This window comes from Arachis ipaensis, chromosome B6, assembly GCF_059453495.1.
Source record: "Arachis ipaensis isolate K30076 ecotype BB chromosome B6, ASM5945349v1, whole genome shotgun sequence".
NCBI lineage: Eukaryota > Viridiplantae > Streptophyta > Magnoliopsida > Fabales > Fabaceae > Arachis > Arachis ipaensis.
Window position 1 is genome coordinate 122,897,686 of NC_142441.1, and position 24,223 is coordinate 122,921,908.

At 38.7% G+C, this 24,223-nt stretch overlaps 1 non-coding gene across 1 annotated transcript; it reads right to left on the reverse strand.

Annotated features, from left to right (window-relative positions):
- Positions 1 to 2,145: 2,145 nt before the first annotated feature.
- Positions 2,146 to 2,249, reverse strand: LOC148562562 (small nucleolar RNA R71). The gene has a single exon (XR_015888297.1). It is a non-coding gene; the product is annotated as a small nucleolar RNA R71 (small nucleolar RNA).
- Positions 2,250 to 24,223: the final 21,974 nt, after the last annotated feature.

The window sequence follows — 24,223 nt, forward strand, 5'->3', positions numbered from 1 at the left end:
ATGTCTTCAGAATTTTTAAGAATGAATTCTAGAGTTTCAGATGGTGCTTTTATCATCACAGAAGCTAATTGAATCCCATCAAATTGGCTATTGTATGTAATGTCCTGCTGAAGCTTGGCCAGCCATGTCTAATCTTTTTAGACTGAAACTTTAGACTAACATTGCATGATTCCTGGAATTCTTATTAAAAAATTTTGAAATCCTTATTTTTTTTTTCTAAAATAATTTTCAAAAAATCCAAAAAAATTTATAAAACCATAAAAACAAAAAAATTTATGTTTCTTGAGTCTAATGTCAAATTTTAAGTTTGGTGTCAATTGCATTTTTTGAATTTTCTTTTTATTTTTCGAAAAATACATGCATTGAGTCCTTCATAATCTTCAAGTTGTCTTGATGATTTTCCTTGCTCTGATCTTTAAATTCTCTTGTTTTATGTCTTTTCTTGTTTCTCATGTGCATTCTCAAATTGTTAGTGTCTCTAGTATGAAAATTTCTAAGTTTGGTATCTTGCATATCTTTCTTTTCTTAAAAATTTTCAAAAATATGTTCTTGACATTCATCATGATCCTCATAGTGTTCTTGCATGCATTCCTTGTTTTAATCTTAGTTTTTCATGTTTAATTTCATTCTATTGTTTTTCTCTCTCATCATTAAAAATTCAAATTTTTTTTTTCAAAATTATGTCTTTTCAAGTCAATAATACAGAGAATTGAAGATTCAGAACATACAGCAGAGGAATCACAGGGAAAAAGCTGGGCGTTCAAAACGCCCAGTGAAGAAGGAATTCTGGCGTTTAAACGCCAACCAGGGTACCTGGCTGGGCGTTTAACGCCCAAGGAGGTAGCCAAATGGGCATTAAACGCCAGAATGGATACCATTCTAGACGTTTAACGCCAGGACAACACAAGGGAGGTAAGTTAGTTTTTAATTCAAATCTTTTTCAAATCTTCATAATTTTTCAAAATCAAATCCTTTTTCAAATCATATCTTTTTCAAAATCAAATCTTTTTAAAATTTTTCTCTCACTATTTTCAAAAATCCTGGCTACCAATTAATGATTTAATTCAAAAATTTCAAGTTTGTTACTTCCTTGTTAAGAAAGGTTCAACATTTGAATTTTAGAATCATATATTTTAAATTCCTTGTTAGTCAAAGTCATCAATTTTTAAAAAATCAAATCTTTTCAAATTGTTTTTCAATCATATCTTTTTTAAATCATATCTTTTTCAAATCACATCTTTTTAAAATTCCAAGTTCAAAATCTCTTTCTAATTTCTTATCTTTTCAAAAATTATTATTTCTTATCTTTTTTATAACCATTTTTCAAAAACCATCAACCACTTTTTTTCAAAATTCTTTTTAATTATTTTAGATTTTTATTTAATTTAAAAACTTTCGAAAATTTTTCCCCCTCCTCACCTTCTTCTATTTAAGGACTAACACTCCTCCTCAATTAGCAATTCGGACTCTCTCTCCTTCTTCATATGTTCGAATTCTTATCTACCTACCTCATCCCTCTATTCCTATTTTCTCTGATACCTCAAGGAATCTCTATACTGTGACATAGAGGATTTCATACTTTTTTGTTCTCTTCTCTTTCATATGAGCAGGAACAAGGATAAAGACATTCTTGTTGAAGATGATCCTGAACCTGAAAGGAACTTGAAGAGGAAGCTAAGAGAAGCCAAAGCACAACTCTCTGGAGAGGACCTAACAGAAATTTTTGAAAAAGAAGAAGACATAGCAGCCGAAAATAACAACAATGCCAACAATGCAAGGAGGATACTTGGTGACTTCATTGCATCCTCTTCTGACTTCTGTGGAAGGAGCATCTCAATTCCTGCAATTGGAGCAAACAACTTTGAGCTTAAGCCTCAATTGGTTCCTCTAATGCAGCAGAATTGCAAGTATCATGGACTTCTATTGGAAGATTCTCATCAGTTTTTAGCTGAATTCTTGCAAATCTGTGACACTGTTAAGACCCATGGGGTTGACCCTGAGGTCTACAGACTTATGCTTTTCCCCTTTGCTGTAAGAGACAGAGCTAGGACATGGTTGGACTCACAACCCAAAGAAAGCCTGAACTCTTGGGAAAAGCTGGTCAATGCCTTCTTGGCAAAGTTCTTTTCACCTCAAAAATTGAGTAAGCTTAGAGTGGAAGTCCAGACCTTCAGACAGAAGAAAGGCGAATCCCTCTATGAAGCTTGGGAAAGATACAAGCAATTGATCAGAAGGTGTCCTTCTGGCATGCTTTCAGAATGGAGCATCATATGCATATTCTATGATGGTCTGTCTAAACTGTCCAAGATGTCATTGGACAACTCTGCTGGTGGATCTCTTCATTTGAAGAAGACACCTGAAGAAGCCCAGGAACTCATTGAAATGGTTGCAAATAACCAGTTCATGTACACTTCTGAAAGAAATCCTGTGAACAATGGGACAACTCAGAAGAAAGGAGTTCTTGAGATTGATACTCTGAATGCCATATTGGCTTAGAACAAAATATTAACTCAGCAAGTCAATATGATTTCTCAGAGTCTGACTGGAATGCAAGCTGCATCCAGCAGTAATAAAGAAGCATCTTCTGAAGAAGAAGCTTATGATCCTGAGAACCCTGCAATGGAAGAGGTGAATTACATGGGAGAACCCTATGGAAACACCTATAATCCTTCATGGAGAAATCATCCAAATCTCTCATGGAAGGACCAACAGAAGCCTTAACAAGGCTTCAACAACAATAATGGTAGAAGAAATAGGTTTAGCAATAGCAAACCTTTTCCATCATCTTCTCAGCAACAAACAGAGAACTCTGAGCAGAGTCATTCTGGCCTAGCTACCATAGTCTTTGATCTATCTAAGACCACACTAAGTTTTATGAATGAAACAAGATCCTCCATTAGAAATTTGGAGGCACAATTGGGTCAGCTGAATAAGAGAATTACTGAAACTCCTCCTACCACTCTCCCAAGTAATACAGAAGAAAATTCCAAGAGAGAGTGCAAGGCCATAACCATGACTAACATGGCCGAACCTGGAGAGAGAAAGGAGGACGTGATTCCCAGTGAGAAAAACCTCATGGGATGTCCTCTGAACGAAAAGAAGTTTCCATTTGAGGAACCAAGGGAATCTGAGGATCATATAGAGACTATAGAGATTCCATTGAACCTACTTCTGCCATTCATGAGCTTTGATGAGTATTCTTCCTCTGAAGAGGATGAAGATATTACTGAAGAGCAAGTTGCTAAGTACCTTGGAGCAATCATGAAGCTGAATGCCAAGTTATTTGGTAATGAGACTTGGGAGGATGAACCCCCCTTGCTCACCAATGAACTGAATGACTTGATTAAGCAGACATTACCCCAGAAGAAATCGGATCCTGAAAAATTCTTAATACCCTGTACCATAGGTACCATGACCTTTGAGAAGGCTCTGTGTGACCTAGGGTCAAGTATAAACCTCATGCCCCTCTCTATAATGGAGAAACTAGGGATCCTTGAGGTGCAAGCTGCAAGAATCTCACTAGAGATGGCAGACAATTCAAGGAAACAGGCTTATGGACTTGTAGAGGATGTCTTGGTAAAGGTTGAAGGCCTTTACATCCCTGCTGACTTCATAATCCTGGACACTGGGAAGAATAAGGATGAATCCATCATCCTTGGCAGACCCTTCCTAACCACAGCAAAAGCTGTGATTGATGTTGACAGAGGAGAGTTGGTCCTTCAAGTGAATGAGGACTACCTTGTGTTTAAAGCTAAAGAATCTCCTTCTATACACATGGAGAAAAGGCATGACAAGCTTCTCTCAATGCAAAGTCAAACAGAGCCCCCACATTCAAACTCTAAGTTTGGTGTTGGGAGGCCATCATCATGCTCTGAGTACCTGTGAGGCTCCATGAGAGCCCACTGTCAAGCTATTGACATTAAAGAAGCGCTTGTTGGGAGGAAACCCAATTTTTACTTATCTATGTTAAATTTTTATTGTTATTTTATGTTTTTCTTAGGTTGATGATCATGTGGATTCACAAAAACAACTGCAAAAATCAAAGCAAAATAAAAAATAGCATTAAAAATAGCACACCCTGGAGGAGGAGCTTACTGGCGTTGAAACGCCAGTAAGGGTAGCAGAATGGGCGTTAAACGCCCAGTCTGGCATCATTCTGGGCGTTTAATGCCAGAAAAGGGTACCAGACTAGCGTTTAACGCCAGAAAAGGGCATCAAGCTGGCGTTTAACGCTAGAAAGGGAAGAAAAGCTGGCGTTAAACGCCAGGATTGGCACTCAAAGTGGCGTTTACACGCCAAAATGGTGTAGGGATGAAAAATCCTTGACACCTCAGGATCTGTGGACCCCACAGGATCCCCACCTACCTTAACTTTCTCTCTCTCTTCTTCACACCTTCCCATAACACCCTTCCCCAAATACCCCTCACCAATCACCTCCATTTCTCTTCCCCATCACCTCTTCACCAATCACCTCCACCACTCTTCCTAATAATACCCACAATTCAAATTCAAATAATTTCTCTCCCAAACCCAACCCCTCATACACCAATCCTACCCCTCTCTCCAATCCTATATAAACCCCTCACCCTCCTTCATTTTCACACATCATAAACACTTCCCCCCTTGGCCGGACTACTCACACCTCTCCATCTCATCCATTTTCTTCTTCTTCTACTCCCTTCTTTCTTCTTTTGCTCGAGGATGAGCAAACCTTCTAAGTTTGGTGTGGTAAAAGCGTTACTTTTTGTTTTTCCATAACCATTTATGGCACCTAAGGCCGGAAAAACCTCTAGAAAGGAGAAAGAGAAGGCAAAAGCTTCCACCTTCGAGTCATGGGAGATGGAGAGATTCATCTCAAAGGTCCATCAAGACTACTTCTATGAAGTTGTGGCCAAGAAGAAGGTGATCCCTGAGGTCCCTTTCATTCTCAAAAGGAATGAGTATCCGGAGATCCGATATGAGATTCGAAAAAGAGGTTGGGAAGTTCTCACCAACCCCATTCAATAAGTCAGAATCTTAATGGTTCAAGAGTTCGATGCTAATACATGGGTCACCAAAAACCATGATCAAAGTGTGAACCCGAACCCAAATAATTGGCATACAATGGTTCGGGGAAAATACTTAGATTTCAGTCCAAAAAATGTAAGGTTGGAATTCAACCTGCCAATGATGCAAGGAGATGCATGTCCCTACACTAGAAGGGTCAACTTTGATCAAAGGTTGGACCAAGTGTTCATGGACATATGTGTGGAAGGAGCTCAGTGAAAAAGAGACTCCAAAGGCAAGTCGGTTCAATTGAGAAGGCATGACCTTAAACCCATGGCTAGGAAATGGTTGGAGTTCATCCAACGCTCTATCATTCCTACTAGCAACCGGTCTGAAGTTACAATAGACCGGGATATCATGATCCATAGTATCATGAATGGAGAGGAAGTAGAAGTTTATGAGGTCATATCTCTAGAACTCTACAAAGTGGCTGACAAAACCTCCACTTTGGCAAGGTTAGCCTTTTCTCATCTCATCTGTCACCTATGAAATTTAGCTGGAGTTGTCATAGAAGAAGACATCCTCATTGAAGAGGACAAGCCCATCACTAAAAAGAGGATGGAGCAAATAAGAGAGCCTACTTATGGACCTCAACAAGAGCATGAGGAAGTCCCTCATCAAGAAATTCCGGAGATGCCTCAAGGGATGCATTTTCCTCCACACAACTATTGGGAGCAAATCAACACCTCCTTAGGAGATTTGAGTTCCAATATGGAGCAACTAAAAATGGAGCACCAAGAGCACTCCATTATTCTCCATAAAATTAGAGAGGATCAAATAGCCATGAGAGAAGAGCAACAAAGGCAAGGAAGAGAAATAGAGAAGCTCAAGCGTTCCATTGGATCTTCAAGAGGAAGAACTAGCCGCCATTACTAAGGTGGACCCGTTCTTTGATTTCCTTGTCTTACTTTCTGTTCTTTTGATTTTTATGCTTTATGTGCTATCTATGTTTGGATCTTCATTACATGATCATTAGTGTTTAGTGTCTATGCTTTAAAGTTATGAATGTCCTATGAATCCTTCACCTCTCTTAAATAAAAAAAATGTTTTCTGAAAAAGAAAAAGAAGCACATGAATTTTGAATTTTAAAATAGTTTAATTATTTTGATGTGGTGGCAATACCTTTTATTTTCTGAATGAATGTTTGAAAAGTGCATATTTTTGAATTTGTTGTTTATGAATGTTAAAATTGTTGGCTCTTGAAAGAATGATGAAAAAGGAGAAATGTTATTTGATAATCTAAAAAACCATATAATTGATTCTTGAAGCAAGAAAAAGCAGTGAAAAGCTTGCAGAAAAAAATGCAAAAAAAAAAAGAAATTATAAAGAAAAAGAAAAAGCAAGCAGAAAAAGCCAATAGCCCTTTAAACCAAAAGGCAAGGGTAAAATAAAAAAGGATCCAAGGCTTTGAGCATTAATGGATAGGAGGGCCTAAAGGAATAAAATCCTGGCCTAAGCGGCTAAACCAAGCTGTCCCTAACCATGTGCTTGTGGCGTGAAGGTGTTAAGTGAAAAGCTTGAGACTGAGCGGTTAAAGTCGTGGTCCAAACCAAAAAAAGAGTGTGCTTAAGAGCTCTGGACACCTCTAACTGGGGACTCTAGCAAAGCTGAGCCACAAACTGAAAAGGTTCACCCAGTTATGTGTCTGTGGCATTTATGTATCTGGTGGTAATACTGGAAAACAAAATGCTTAGGGTCACGGCCAAGACTCATAGAGTAACTGTGTTCAAGAATCAACATACTAAACTAGGAGAATCAATAACACTATCTGAATTCTGAGTTCCTATAAATGCCAATCATTCTGAACTTCAAAGGATAAAGTAAGATGTCAAAACTGTTCAGAAGCAAAAAGCTAATAGCCCCGCTCATCTAATTAAGACTGATCTTCATAGATGTTTTCGGAATTTATTGTATATTCTCTTCTTTTTATCCTATTTTGTTTTTAGTTACTTGGGGACAAGCAATAATTTAAGTTTGGTGTTGTGATGAGCGGATAATTTATACGCTTTTTAGCATTATTTTTAGGTAGTTTTTAGTATGATTTAGTTAGTTTTTAGTATATAATTATTAGTTTTTAAATAAAAATCATATTTCTGGACTTTACTATGAGTTTGTGTATTTTTCTGTGATTTCAGGTATTTTCTGGCTGAAATTGAGGGACCTGAGCAAAAATCTGATTCAGAGGCTGAAAAAGAACCGCTGATGCTGTTGGATTCTGACCTCCCTACACTCGAAGTAGATTTTATGGAGCTACAAAAGCCCAATTGATGTGCTCTTAATTGCGTTGGAAAGTAGACATTCTGGGCTTTCCATAAATATATAATAGTTCATACTTTGTCCGATATTTGATGGCCCAAACTGACGTTCAAATTTAGCCTAAAATTTTTGGCGTAAAACGCCCAAACTGGCACCAGAATTGGAGTTAAACGCCCAAACTGGCACCAAAGCTGGCATTTAACTCCAGAAATAGCCTATGCACAAAAAAGCTTCAATGCTCAGCCCAAGCACACACCAAGTGGGCCCCGGAAGTGGATTCTGCATCATTTACTTATTTCTGTAAACCCTAGGCCATTAGTTCATTATAAATAGAACCTTTTACTATTATATTTTCATCTTTGGATCATCTTTTGATCTTTTGATCACCTTTTAGAGAGCTTCATTTCATATTTGGGGAGGCTGGCCATTTGGCCATGCCTAGACCTTATTCTTATGTATTTTCAATGATGGAGTTTCTACACCCCATAGATTAAGGTGTGGAGCTCTGCTGTTCTTCATGAATTAATACAATTACTACTGTTTTTCTATTCAATTCACGCCTACTTCTTCTCTAAGATGTTCACTCGCACTTTAACCTGATGAATGAGATGACCCGTGACACTCATCATCATTCTAACTTATGAACGTGTGCCTGACAACCACTTCCGTTCTATCTGCAATAGCTTGAGTGTGTATCTCTTAGCCTCCTGGTTCACGATGCATGGTTGCCTCTCCTGACAACAGAGCCTTCCATTTCGTGAGATCAGAGCCTTCGTGGTATAGGCTAGAATCAATTGGCAGCATTCTTGAGATCCGAAAAGTCTAAACATTGTCTGTGGTATTCCGAGTAGGATCTGGGATGGGATGACTGTGATGAGCTTCAAACTCATGACTGTTGGGCGCAGTGACAGTGCACAAAAGGATCATTGGATCTTATTCCAACACAAGTGAGAACCGACAGATGATTAGCCCTACGCAACCCGTAGCTGGACCATTTTCACTGAGAGGACGGACGGTAGCCATTGACAATGGTGATCCCCCAACATACAGCTTGCCATAGAAATGAGTATGAATGATTGGATGAAGGCAATAGGAAAGCAGAGGTTCAGAAACAACAAAGCATCTCCATACGCTTATCTGAAATCCCACCAATGAATTACATAAGTATTTCTATCTTATTTTCTGTTTTAATTATATTTTAATTATCAAAAGCTCAAAACCATTTGAATTCGCCTGACTGAGATTTACAAGGATGACCATAGCTTGCTTCAAGCCGACAATCTCCGTGGGATCGACCCTTACTCACGTAAGGTATTACTTGGACGACCCAGTACACTTGCTAGTTAGTTGTGCGGAGTTGTGAAAAGTGTGATCACAATTTCACACACCAGATAGCTCAGAAGAAAGGAGTTCTAGAGGTTGACACTCTGAATGCCATATTGGCTCAGAACAAGATCTTGACTCAACAGGTTAATATGATCTCTCAGTATTTGACTAGAATGTAAGCTACAGCTGGCAGTACTCAAGACACCTCCTATGAAGGAGATGCTTATGATCCAGATTAACCTTCAATGGAGGAGATGAATTACATGGGAGAATCCTATGGAAATACTTACAACTCCTCATGGAGAAATCATCCTAATTTCTCATGGAAGGATCAACAGAAGCCTCAGCAAGGCTTCAACAATAATCAAGGTAGAAGAACCTAGAATAGGTTCAACACCAGACCATCATTCCCATCTTCTCAGCAACAGATGGAGACTTCTAAGCAGAGTCTTTCTGACTTAGCAACCATAGTCTCTGAATTCTCTAAGACCACTCACAGTTTCATAACAGAAACTAGGTCCTCTATCAGAAATCTGGAGGTACAAGTTGGTCAACTGAGTAAGAGAATCCCTCAGACTCCTCCTAACACTCTTCCTAGTAACACTGAAGTAAACCCAAGAGAGGAGTGCAAGGCCATCACTGTAAAAGCTGAGGCTGAATCTGAAGGGGATACTCTGGCATTGAACGCTAGTAAGGAAGACCTTACTGGGCGTTCAACGCCCAAAATGGCACACAAGCTGGCGTTGAACGCCAGTAAGGAGGTCCTTACTGGGAGTTCAATGCCCTAAAAGCCACCATCACTGGCGTTGAACGCTAGTAAAGAAGTCCTTACTGGGCGGTCAACGCCCAAAAATCTACTATCACAGGCGTTGAACGCCAGTAAGGAGGTCCTTACTAGGCATTCAACGCCCAAGGCAGCATAAAAGCTGGCGTTGAACGCCAGCATAGGGACGCAAGTTGGGCGTTCAACGCCCAAAGAAACATAAGTCCTGGCATTGAATGCTACAATAGGGGTAGTTGGCAACCCTAAGCCTACTGAGAACTCCCCTATTGAAGAACTGATAACACCCTAGGTTCATGATGAGCCCATTGAAGTTCCCTTGAATGCTTGGTTAAAGATCATAAAATCTAAAGAGTACTCTTCCTCTGATGAGGAAGAAAAAACTAGGGAAGAGCAAGTTGCTTGGTACCTAGGACTTCTGATGAAGCTGAATGAAAAGTTATTTGGCATAGAGATATTGGAGGAAGAACCTTCAGTGCTCACCAAGGAACTCAATGCCTTGGTTCAGCAAAAGTTACCTCAAAAGCTGCCGGATCCCGGACGCTTCTTCCTTCTACCATAGGCACCATTACCTTTGATAAGGCTCTGTGTGACCTAGGGTCAAGTATAAATCTCATGCCACTCTCTGTAATAGAAAGACTGGGAATCTTTGAGGTATAAGCTTCAAGAATCTCACTAGAGATGGCAGTCAAGTCAATGAAGAAGGCATATGGTGTGGTAGAGGATGTCTTAGTTAAGGTTGAGAACCTTTACATCCCTACAGATTTTATAATCTTGGACACTGGGGAGGAAGAAGATGAATCCATCGTCCTTGGAAGACCTTTCCTAGCCACTGCCAATGCCGTCATTGATGTAGCAAAGGAAAAACTGATTTTACAGTTATGGGAGGACCACATCTTGTTCAAGATGCCTAACCCTAACTCTCCCTCTAATAGAAAAGAGACAGTTGCGTAACACTCAGTATTCCAACTCTCACTCTGATTGAAAAGAGACAGTTGTGCAACACTCAGTATTCCAACCCTCTCTCTTAGTGCAGAGACATACACAGCCCCAGACATTAACTCTAAGTTTGGTGTTGGGCAGCCATTATCAAACACTGAAAATACTGGTACTAAGAAGAAAGTACCTAAAGGCTGGAGGGATAAGAAGATCCCCACTGAAGGCCTCTCACCTGTCATGAGAGTTGACTTCACTGACAACCCAGTCATTCCACATACTGTGAACAAGATCCTGTCTCTGGAACATGTGGAACTTATCCATGAGAGCGCAGCCAAGAAGTTCACTGTAAGGGGCAAAATTCTGAGACCCTATCCATCTCTGTAAGGAGCTAACCATCAAGCTAGTGACGTTAAAGGAGTGCTTGTTGGGAGGTAATCTAACCATAATTAAAATTATTTCTGTTTTTCATTAAGTTTATTTAAGTTTTAACAGTTTAATTTTCATGTTTTCTTTAAGTTTGTGATCATGTGTAATAGTTAGAATAGAAACAGTTAGAGCTAAAAACAGAACACCCTGGTGCAGGAACCCTGCTGGCGTTGAACGCCAGCCAGGGAGGCCAAAGTGGGCGTTCAATGCCTTTAAAGAGTAGCATTGCTGGTGTTGAACGCCAGCTAGGGAGCATGAAGCTGGCGTTGAACGCAAGCCAAGGGGCGTTCAACGCCCCAAGAGGGGCATCAAGCTAGCGTTGAACGCCAGCCAGGAGTAGGAGCTGGTCGTTTAACGCCTACAAGGAGGCAGAAAACTCGAATTCCCTAGCCGTACAGGATCAGTGGGTCCCCCAGAATCTCCACTAACCCCCTTCTTCTCTCTCTTACTTTCACTCTTCCCTATACACCGTAACCCAATCACATCCAGATCTCTTCCCAAAACCATCATAACTCCCACTAACCCCCACTCACTTCAAATTCAAAATTTTCCACCTATTCATTCGAACCCTACCCAATCTCACCCCTATAAATACCCTTCTTCCCACCCTTCATACACACACCATTCATACACTTAACCCCCTTGGCCGAACCCTCTTTCCCTGTTTTTCCCCTCTATCCTCTTCTTTTTCTACTCTTTTTTTCTTATTTTGCTCGAGGACGAGTAATGTTTTAAGTTTGGTATTGAAAAAGCCTTGCTTTTTGCTTTCTATTCATACTTATGGCACACAAAGTTAGAGAATCCTCTAGAAAGAAGAAGGGAAAAGTAGTTGCTTCCACCTCCGAATCTTGGGAGATGGAAATATTCATCACCAAAGCCCATCAAGTCCACTTATATGAAGTAGTGGCAAAGAAGAGGGTGATTCCTGAAGTCCCCTTTAAACTAAAAAAGAATGAGTACCCAGAGATCCGAAGAAAAATTCGGAGGAGAGGTTGGGAAGTCCTAACCAATCCTATTCCGGAAGTTGGAATCTTGATGGTGCAAGAGTTCTTCGCAAATGCATGGGTCACTAAAAACTATGACACTAGTGTGAACCTACATCCCAAAAATTGGAGCACCATGGTCCGAGGGCGACTCTTGGATTTCAGCCCAGAAAGTGTAAGGTTGGCGCTCCATTTTCCAGTGATGCAAGGAGACCCACGTCCTTACACTAGGAGGGTCAACTTTGATCAAAGATTGGACCAAGTCCTTTCAGATATTTGTGTGGAAGGAGCTTAGTGGAAGAGGGATGCTCAAAGTAAGCCTATCCAACTGATAAGGCTTGACCTCAAGCCCGTAGTTAGAGGATGGTTAGAATTTATTTAACGCTCTATCACCTCTACTAGCAATCGGTCAGAAGTGACCATTGATAGGGCCATCATGGTTCATTGCATCGTGATTGGGAGTGAGGTGGAGGTACATGAGGTAATACCTCAAGAGTTGTACAAGATAGCTGAAAAGCCTTCCACCTTAGCAAGGTTGGCATTCTCCCACCTTATCTGTCATCTGTGCAATTCAGCTGGAATTGTCATAGAAGGAGACATTCCTATTGAGGAAGATAAGCCCATCACAAAAAGAAGGATGGAGCAAACTAGAGAGCCAGCACATGGACCACAGCAAGAGCATGTGGAGCTGCCTCAACAAGAAATCTATGAAATGCCTCAAGGAATGCATTTTTTCTTCCCAAGGCTATTGAGACTAACTGCATACTTCTCTAGGAGAATTAAGCTTCAGCATGGATCAGTTGAGGATGAGACATCAAGAGCATTCTACCATCCTCTATGAAATAAGAGAAGATCAAAGAGTTATGAGGGAAAGAACAACAGAGGTAGAAGCATGACATAGAAGAAATCAAGCACTCTATTGGATCCTCCAGAAGGAGTAGTAGCCGCTATCACTAAGGTAGATTCGTTCCTTACTTCCCTTTGCCTATGTCATTTATCTGTTTTTCATGTATTTATCTTATTGTTTGTTTCTAGTGCATGATCATCTTTATGTCTTAAAGCTATTAAATATTCTATGCATCTCTCACTTTCTTAAAAGAAAAAATTTTAATTGAAAAAAAAAAAGTAAGATGCATGAATTTCGAGTTATATATTAAGAATAGTTCAATTATTTGATGTGGTGGCATTGCTTTTGTTTTCCAAATGCATGAATGAACAGTGCATATTTGATGTTGAAGTTAAAAAATGTTAACTCTTGAAAGAATGATGATGAAATTGAAGTGTTATTGGTAATCTGAAAAATCCAAAAACTGATTCTTGAAGCAAGAAAAAACAGCAGAAAAAATGCAAAAAAAAAGCAGAAAAAGAAAAAGCCAATAGCTCTTTAAATGAAAGGCAAGAGCAAGGATCCAAGACTTTGAGAATCAATGGTTAGGAGGGCCTAAAAGAAACAAAATATTGGTCTAAACAGTTCAAATGAGCTGCTCCCCTAACTATATGCCTGTGGTGTGAAGGTGTTAAGTGAAAAGCTTGAGACTGAGTAGTTAAAGTTGTGATCCAAAGCAAAAAGAGTGTGCATAAGAACTCTGGACACCATTGGCTGAGGAATCTAGAAAAGCTGAATCACAATATGAAAGGATTCACCCAGTTAAGTGTCTTGTAAAGGAAACAAGCTGAAATCAGGAATTCGGAACTAGATCTAGGGTGCACAATAACCTAAAAACCCTAATTCTAGAGAAGAAGGAGCTTCTCTCTCTAGAAACTAACCTACACGATGCCAATCCTGCAACTAAGTGCTCCCTCTTTGTCCAATCTTGAATTCTGCATGAAATAGCCTTAGAAATGGGTTGGATTTGGGCTTGGGCAGCTCAAAAATCGCCCCAGCATTTCCACTTTAATGTGGTCACGTGCGAGTATCGACGCGTACGCGAACGCGTCGCTTGGCATTTTTCCACCCACGTGTACGAGTGGGTCACGCGTACGCGTCGCCATGCGACCTCGTATCCATGCGTGCGCGTCGGGCACGCGTGCGCATCCATGAATGCACTCCAAATCCTTGTTTTTCCATGAGCTCTCTAGTTTGCATGCTTTTCTCTTCACTCCTTTGATTCATTCCTAGCCTTTTCAACCTGAATTCACTAACAAACACATCAAGGCATCTAGTGGAATCAAAGGTGAATTAAAATTACCAATTTTAAGGCCTAAAAAGCATGTTTTTATACTTAAGTATAAATTAAGGGAGAATTACAAAACCATGCTATTTCATTGAATAAATGTGAGAAAAGATGATAAAATCCCCCAAAATAAGCACAAGATAAACCACAAAATTGGAGTTTATCAAACCTCCCCACACTTAAACTAAGCATGTCCTCATGCTAAACTCAAGAAAGAGACAAAGAGTATCAACATTTATTCAATGTAAACTACCTAAATGCACTCTATCTATATGAATGCAACTACTTGGTCAAAATAAATCAACTTCCAAGAATACATATACAAGCACGAGGGCTAACGGCATTATCAATCAAAGCAAACCCACAATCGAATTGAATTATTGGAATGATTTTACAAACTTGCAAGAAAAGATGATCATGGGTGGAATCATGTAATTGAGCGATTAAACCCTCACCGGATGTGTATCCGCTCTAGTCACTCAAGTGTATAGGGTTGATTTACTCAATTCTCCCCAAATCATGCTTTCCAAGATTTATTTTTCATCTAACAATCAACAATTATTTCATGCATGCATACGAATATCATGAGGACTTTCCCATAGGTTGTAATGGGGTTAGGGTCAAGGTAAGGTTGCATATGGTCAAGTGGACTAGAATTTGAATATTTGATAAGTTTAAACTTCCCACCTAACCTATATATCGATCTATATAATTCTAAACAAACCTAACTACCAATTCTTCACTTTTTCACACACTCATGCATTCTCTTTTTTATCACCACACATATGCATTGATTTTATTGAACTTCACCTTGGGGAGTTTTGTCCCCTTTTTATTGCTTTTTTTTTTCTTTCTTTTTCTATTTTTTTGATATATATATATATATATATATATATATATATATATATATATTTATTTATTTATTTTGTATATATCTATTTTTTTCTTTTTGCAATAAAGTATACAAAAGTATCAATGTATATGGTCTTATATTTGATTAACACATGAGTATGTACCCAATTCCCAAAATTTTGACAAAAATATAAAAACACCCTTTTATCCCAACCATTGTTTCCAACTCTCCCAAACTTGAATGATAAGCACTCTCACTAGCCTAAGCTAATCAAAGATCAAAATAAGGGATATTTATTATTTTTCACTTAAGGCTTGTAATGTGCTAACATTAAGAACAAATGGGTTAAGCATAGGCTCAAAATTGGTTAACAATGGAAGACAAAAGGTAGGCTATTTAGGTAAGTGAGCTAATTGAAATAATGGCCTCAATCATATAAGTGCATGTATACACAAAATAATGGACATATAGAATCAAATAAATCAAAGATTACAATCATAGAAAGAGAATAATGCACACAAGAATGAAAATAAGTGGTTGATGGAGTAAGGCGGGAGTTGGCCAATTAAGAAGTCACTGTGAAAACAGCGTTGCGAGTATAGCTCTTAACCAGCTGAAATCTGCCTCATCAATTTAGAAAGATTGTCACAAAAGTTTAGAATAAAAATACTGGGAGTATGAGTCCCAGGTCGTCTCCCAACGAGTTGCTAAAAAGGATGCTAATTTATTAATCAGGAATTTTTTTCGAGAGATTTTGAGAGTGAATGACAGAAAATAAATAATTGTAAATTAAAAGAAAATTATATATTCTAATTAAAAAGGCCTTGACTGGGGGAATGATTAATTGGAAGTTCTATCCTTGTTGGAATTCTCTCAAGTGTAGTATAAAGAGGTTGTTATTTTCACTTAGTTAACCTTTACTAAATAAAGGAAAGTCAAGTGATTGAGCTAACTCTTATTCGCAAATCCTAGTCCTCTCCCTTGGGAAGGTCTAGCGTTAGTAAATACAGAATTAGCCAACAACTTCTAATTTAACTAATCACTTGAGCATTCCAACTCAAGTGTCTCTTTTTAATCAACCCCAATGTCAAGTAAGGAATCTACTCCATTGACATGAATATAACGCTCATAGAAATATAAGAAGAAGACATGATAAATTAAATAAAATAGGGATTGAAAATTAATTAAAGGAAAAGTACTCTTTGTATTAATAAATCCAAAATAATCTAATTACCACTCTAAACAAGAATTGAGAATATGGAATAAATAAATAGGAAGTAAGGAAACAAACTAGAATAGTATCTTCAACAGAGGTGATGACTCTTCAATATCCCAAAGCAAAATCATAAAACTAATGAAATATGAATGTAAAGAAAACCTAGAGGAAGAGAAAATTCTCTCTAGATTCAGATCTAAAAACCTAAAAACTATGCTAATGAGAATGTGTCTTGAGTCTCTGTACGTTTCCTGGTTCTAGTCTGTGTTTCTAGGCCAAAAACTGGGTCAAAACTTGGCCCGAAATTGCCCCCAATGTTTTCTGTTATTTCTACAGATCGCGCATGTCACGCGTGCACGTCATTCGGCGAATTTCCTTGTCACACGTGCGCGTCAGGCACGCGGACGCGTCGCTGTAAATTTCTTCATATCGCGCGCATGCGTGAGCCATGCGTGCGCGTCGATGCTCGTTGGTTATCTCCTTAGTTTCTTGTGTTCCTTCCATTTTTGCAAGCTTCCTCTCCATTCTTTAAGCCATTCCTGCCCTGTAAGGCCTGAAACACTTAACACATGGATCACGTCATCGAATGGTATAAATGAGAATTAAAATACACAAATTAAAGTTTCCTAGGAAGCAAGTTTTCAACCATAGAACAAAACTAGGAAGGAAATATAAAATCATGCAAATCATATAAATAAGTGGGTAAAGACTTAATGAAAACCACTCAAATGAGCACAAAATAAACCATAAAATAGTGGTTTATCAACCTCCCCACACTTAAACATTAGCATATCCTCATGCTTAGCTCAAGGAGACAAAATAAATGAGTAGGAAAAAGTAAGACTCATGCAATGCAATGCAACCTATGTATGTGAATGCAGCCATATGCTAACATGATTTTGTCTACTTGGTCAAAAGTAAATAAGTTCTTTAAGACAAAAATAACTCAAATTCCACTAATTCAAATTATACAATAAAAGACAAGTAAACTTGTAAGAAGACAGCTCATAAAAGCAGGGAACATAGAATCAAGCATTAAACCTCACAGATGGTGTATATGCACTCTAGTCACTCTAGTGTATAGGGTAATCACTCTACTCTTCTCTAATCATGCTTTCTAAACTTTGTTCTTCACCTAACCAATCAACAAGTATTTAATGTACCAATGCAAACATCATGATGTCTTTTCAAGGTTGTAATGGGGCTAAGGTAAAGGTGAGGGTATGTATATGGCTAAGTGAGCTATAAATTGAATCTTTGAATGGCCTAAGCTCTTACCTATACATACTCTATATTCTTCTTAAATCATGCTTAGCTACCCAAAGTTCTCACTTTTGCATATTTCACATACTCATGTATCAACTTTTCTCTTAACTTGTATCATATATGCATTGATTTTTCATTAAATTTAGCATTGGGGTAATTTTGTCCCCTTATTTATTTATTTATTTATGCTGGAAATATATATATATATATATAATTTTTTTAATTAAAAATAAAAGTAAACATAACATTATCAATGCACATGAATTTTTAATTTGTCTGTTTTCACATGAGTAGGTACCCAAATTTCCAATAATTTGTCAATAAAATTTTAACACTTTCATCAACCCAAGTTCCCACAGTTTTCCCACACTTAGTTAACATATTATCTTAAGCTAACCAAAGATTCAATTGGGGCATTTAATTTGTTTTTCTGCTTAAGGCTAGTGATGTGGTAAAATATAGAACAAGGGGGATAAAAAGGCTCAAGGTGGCAAACAAAGGTAATTGAAAAGGGTAGGCTATTTGGAATAAGTGAGCTAATAAAATAATGGCCTCAATCATATGCAAGCATATAAACACATTAAACATTGGACATATAGGATGGAACAAAATATAGATTACAATCATAGGGAAGAAAACACACAAGAATAAAAATGTATGGTTAAATAATGTAACCATATAAATAAGCTCAAAATCTCACAGGTTGTGTGTTCTAGCTTTAAACTATGTTCCAATTTACAATCTTCAAACAAGTTTTAACACAAAAGTTTGATTTAAATTAGTGAAATTTTCAAAAATAGGGTCTTAAGAAGAAACTTATTTTTTTTCCAACCAAATAGAACATGCATGCAAATATCTATTACTATGCAATTAATCCTATCCTAAACAAAAGAAAAATAAATAATTTATTGGTGCTAAGGAAGAGAAATTACCTCCGGAAGTCAGGTACTGACCGACCTCCTCATACTTAAAGCTTGGCACCGTCCTCGGTGCCATCAGTCAGGAACAAAAGGGGGCTGGTAGCATTATCTCCACAATCGGGACCGTCATGGCTCCCTGTGCTGGTAAATGAAGTGGAGTCCGGGGTGTCTGGGTCTTCTTCAGGTGGGTGGTTACCAACAAGCAGCTCCTTGAGGTATGTAAATCGGCGCTTGTTACGGTGCTCCCTTTGCTTTCCCTTTCGGTCAAGCCGGTCTAACCTCTCAAGTATCTGATGGAGCAGTTGGTTTGTTGAAGGTTCTTGTGATGTGGAAGGAGAAGGAATATCTCTGGCCGATTCTGCTGGCTGGCTAGTAGTGGCTGCTGGAGGTCTGATGTACTTTCCATGAGGGACGTACTGATCATCCCGTGGAATCATGGCCTTGGTGTCCCCAGCTCTGTAGGAGACTCCGGCTGCTGAGACTAGATCTGAAATCAAGGCAGGAAAAGGTAAGTTGCCCGTAATCTGTACGTGTTCCATAGTCGCCAAAGGTGTCTTGGTAAATTGAGAGGCTGGTCTGTAAGGATACACCAGAGTAGAACAGCCATGTCTGCAGTGAAGGAGGACTCGTGAGTGCTCAAAAAGATAAAATGGGACATAATCTGTGTCCATACTTGAGCCTCCAAGGTGAGTGCTGAAGCCAATATGCCCTTAGGTCGGATCGATGGTATCCATAGATCCATCTGCTGCCAGGTTGTGCTATAACTCTGAGAAATTGGTATGTCTGGCGCTTGAATGAGGCTTTTTGGAATGCGTCCAATCCTTCTGGAGCAGGGGGAAGATCTAAAGCTCGCTGAATGGCCTCTTCAGTTATGGGGACTTGCTTCTGACAGACATAGACAGACTGCATGGTTGGCATGTGAAAATTGGAGTAGAATTCAACTACCCATGAAAGGTTAACCTGCCGTGGCTGTCTTCGTAGGAATCTCCATTGTCTTCGCTCAATGTAGGGCTCAACAAATTCAATAATGTGGGTCAGAAGAATGAGAAGGTACTCATTGTTATAGTTCTGCTCAGCCAGGATGGGGAACATCTGCTCACAGTAGCGGTTAGTGAACCGCGCAGTGTCCTTTGCTGGAAAGGCTTTCTCTTTTCATCGACCTTGATGATCCTCTTGACTCGCTTTGTTGAGGGCTTTACTGCTGTTGAAGATGGCTCTGCCACTAGTGCTCTTTTTGTTCCTTTCCTTGCTGGTAGTTTGGGAGTAGCTTTCTCTTTCTTCTTGGTGGCCATCTTGAAAAGGAAAGAAAAAGTAACATGTAACGCTAAGGGTTCGAGCAAGGAAGAGGATGGTACAAGTGATAATCAATGCACGGTAAAGAAGGATGTCATTAACACATGGTCACGACTCCATGTGAAAAGTTCATCAATGGAAATATAGCAAGTGCATGTTATGGCAAGTAGATGCAAGATGTTTATTGGCATGCCGGCAAAGGCATGAGTAGGATAGATCAAGCATTAATTACCCAATTTGATTATCAAGTGTTTCAAACTAACAATCTGTTTGTATTAACAATTATATTCAATTAATAATATATAAAAAGGGGTTTTTTGAAAAAACAGGCATTAGAGTAGTAGAATCGAATAATTTAAAAATAATGCACAATGCCATACGGACTTTTTCACAAACACTTAGCATGCATGATAAATATGTTATTGAACGTATTAAATTGAACATGCAAGCAATCCTTTAAGAAGTAATATTAATCGTCAAACAATTCCTCAATATACTCACAAGCAAAATATAGAAGAAAACAATCACCCAATTAAATTTCTAACACCAATTAAATTAATGCAAAAAGAAGGAAAAAGAAAACATAGATAATAAAGGTAAAAAGAAAAAGAAGAAGAAAACATAGATAAAAGTAATAATAGAAAAGTAAAGAGGGAAGAAGAAAAGAAAAGAACCTTGATGATGAATGTGAAAAAAGAAAGAAGGAGGGAGAAAGTAAAAAGTGAGAAGGAATAAAGAAGAAAGAAGGAAGAAGGAAGAATTAAGAAGGGAGAAGAAAAAATTAGGATTGGGGAAGAAAAGATAAGAATTCTGGCGCAGGTATAGTTAAACTGTGCATCGCATGTGACGCGTGCGCGTGGAGCACGCGTTCGCGTGGTTGGCGTTATTTTCAAGTGACGCGTACGCGTGGGTGACGCGTACACGTGAAATGAATTGTGCCATTGGCGCGAGAGCAGCCTCGCGTACGCACAACTCTCTGTTTCATTCGCATATTGCCAACATTTGGGGTGACACGTGCGCGTGAGTGACGCGCACGCGTGAATGGCATCATTTTGAAAAATGACGCGTACGCATGGGGGACGTGTACGCGTGATAGGGCTTGTGCTTCCAGCACCATTCCAGCCCCACTCCATCATAACTCTCTGCCATACACTCCTTTACGTCGAGTTCGCGGGGTCACGCGTGTTTGTGGGTGATGTGCACGCGTGAATGGCTGAATTTTCAAGTGACGCAGACTCGTCAGGAACGCGTACGCGTGGGCGTGTTTGTGCCTAAGGCACGCCTCCAGCCATGCTCCCGCGTGACTCTCTGCTTCTTTTCTTATTTGTTCTGAATGCACTTACGACGCGGACGCGTCAGTGAAGCTTGTGCGTCGCGTGCTTTTTTTTATATATGCAGAATGCAAATACAAATGCAGACTATATGCAGAGATTATGGGAAGAGTCATTAAGAAAAATAAAGTAAGGTAAAATAAAACAAAACTAAGACTGAAACGGAACAATCATACCATGGTGGGTTGTTTCCCACCTAGCACTTTGCTTTTACGTCCTTAAGTTAGACAGTCTTCAGGCTCATTCTGCTTCTGTTGGTGGGTCTTCCAAGAGGAAAATCTCTAGCTCTTTGTGATCCTTCATCTTCTCACCATGATAAAGCTTTAGGCGATATCCATTAACCTTGATGAATTTGGAGCTAGAAGGATGACGCAGGTAAAAAACTCTGTATGGCTCTGCCTTTTCTATTCTAAAGGGACCTTCCCATCTTGATCTCAGTTTTCCTGGCATAAGTCTCAGTCTGGAGTTATAAAGAAGAACTAACTCCCCTGGTCTGAACTCTCTCCTTTTTATGTGCTTGTCATGGACAGCCTTCATCTTCTCTTTGTATCGCCTGGAGTTGTCATATTTTTCTAGGCGAAGGTTCTCTAATTCTGCTAGTTGCAGCTTCCTTTCAGCACCAGCTTCTTCAAAATTTATGTTGCACTCCATCACAACCTAGAAGCCTTGTGTTCTACATCTACTGGAAGGTGGCAAGCCTTTCCGTACACTAAGCGAAAGGGGCTCATCCCAATGGGTGTCTTGTACGCTGTTCTATATGCCCAGAGTGCATCTTGTAGCTTGGCACTCCAGTCCTTCCTATGAGGCTATACTATCTTCTCCAGAATGTATTTAATCTCTCTGTTAGACACTTCTGCTTGTCCATTGGTTTGTGGATGATAAGTTGTTGCTACTTTGTGAACTATCCCATGCTTCTTCAGTAATCCTGTTAGTCTCCTGTTACAAAAGTGAGTGCCTTGATCACTCACGATTGCTCGTGGTGATCCAAAGCGACAGATAATATGATTTCTAACAAAGGAAACAATAGTGTTAGCATCATCAGTACGGGTAGGAATTGCTTCCACCCATTTAGAAACATAATCTACAGCTAACAGTATATAAAGGTAACCACTAGAGTTTGGGAATGGATGATGAGAGGACTTTTGCGTGGTCTAGAAATTTGCGGATAAATCCTCATTGCAAGTATAGTTTCTAAACCTTCAAAAGTCCTTTCATACAAACGTTTTGGTTGTCACAAGTAACAAACCCCTTAAAAATTGTTAACCGAGTATTCAAACCTCGGGTCGTCTTCTCAAGGAACTGCGAGGAAGTATGTTCTTATTATTGGTTATAAAGGTTGTAATCGGGGTTTAGAAGGTGAGAAGCAAGTAATTTAAATGACGAGTGAATTAAATGGCAATTAAAAATAAATAATAACTGTAAAACAACTTTTGGCAAGATAAGGGAAATTAGAAGTCCAACTTAGTTATCCCTCTCAACAATAATGAAAGTTGTATCTTAATTCCACTTAGTTAACCTTATGAAGCAAAGGTAAGTCAAGGGACTAATTAGTTTGACCTTCGAATCCTATTTATTTCCTAGGAAAAAGTTGGGATTATTGAAGTTCAGATCAATTAGCAAGATAACGATTATCAATTATGCTGAGTTCGATAATGTTGAGTCACTGATTTCTTAACCAAGACCAAAAGGGGAAAAAGTAAATTGCTGGAATAATAAAAGTGTCCTTAGATGGGAAGTAATGGCAACTTAAATCAAAGAGAACAATCATAAACTGAAAATACCTTGAATATCATTAATTCAAATAGAAATCTGTAACATGGAATAATTCATAAATTAAATTATAATAATCAATTCAAATATTGGAATCAAATAAATAAAGGTAAAATTGAAATAAAGGAACATTAAAACCTGGATCCAGAGTTACTCCCAAAACAAGAAGAAGTCCTAAATCCTAAGAGAGAGAGAGAATCTCTCTCTAAACTAAATCTAAATCATGAAGACTAGAAATTGGCGAGCTCTATCTGAATGGATGCATTCCTCCACTTTATAACCTCTAATCTATGCTTTCTGGGCCGAAAACTAGGTCAGAAACAGCCCAGAAATTGCCCCCTGCGTATTCTGGTACGTTCAGGTCGCGGACAAGTGACGCGGAGGCGTCGTCCACGCGGCCGCGCGGATTGAAGTTTGCAGATGCGACGCGTCCGCGTGGATCACGCGTTCGCGTCACCTAGCGTCAGGGCAACTATGGAACTGCGTCGTTTGGACCTCTGTAGCTAAAGTTATAGCCGTTTGAGTGCGAAGAGGTCAGGCTGGACAGCTTAGAAGTTTCTCCAACTTCTTGTATTCCTTCCACTTTTGCATGCTTTCTTTCCATCCTCTGAGCCATTCCTGCCCTGTAATCTCTGAAAACACTTAACACACATATCAAGGCATCTAATGGTAATAAGAGAGGATTAATAATAAGAAAATATAAGATCAAAGAAGCATGTTTTCAATCATAGCAGAAAACCAGGAAGGAAAATGTAAAACATGCAAATAGTATGAATAAGTGGGTAAAGAGTTGATAAAAATCACTCAATTGAGCACAAGATAAACCATGAAATAGTGGTTTATTAACCTCCCCACACTTAAACATTAGCATGTCCTCATGCTAAGCTCAAGAGAAGCTATAAAGATGAAGAGGAATGATAGAATGTATGAAATGCAACCTATCTATATGAATGCAACTACATGCAAAATGATTCTACCTACTTAGTTAAAAGTAAACAAATCCTTCAAGAAGAAATATGAACTGGATTTCACTAATTCAAATCATGAAAATGAAGTACAAATAGACTTGCAAGAAGAAAATAGCTCATGAAAGCAGGGAACAAGGAATTGAGCATCGAACCCTCACTGGTAGTGTATATACTCTAATCACTCAAGTGTTTAAGGTTCGATTCTCTCAATTCTCTACTAACCTTACTTTCTAAGGCTTGCTCTTCATCTAACAATCAACATAAATTTAATGCACAGATACACATATTAAGAGGTCTTTTAAGGGTTGTAATGGGGTTAGGGTCAAGGTAGGATTGTATTTGGCCAAGTGGACTAAAATCTGAATCCTTAATTAACTTAAACTTTCCACCTAACTTTAGGCAATCCATGTAATCATAATATAATATCTAACTATCCATTAACCATGTTTTCCACATATTCATGCATTCTAATTTTCAAATACAGTACATATGCATTGCTTTCACTTACTTTGGGGCATTTTGTCCCCTTTTTGCTTAATTGCTCTTTTTCTTTTCTTTTTCTCTTTTTCTTCTTCTTTTATATATATATATATATATTTTTTTTCTTTTATTTTTCTCAATGCATATGATTAAATTATTGAATGCATGAACATGTCCTAAACATTTCTTTCACAT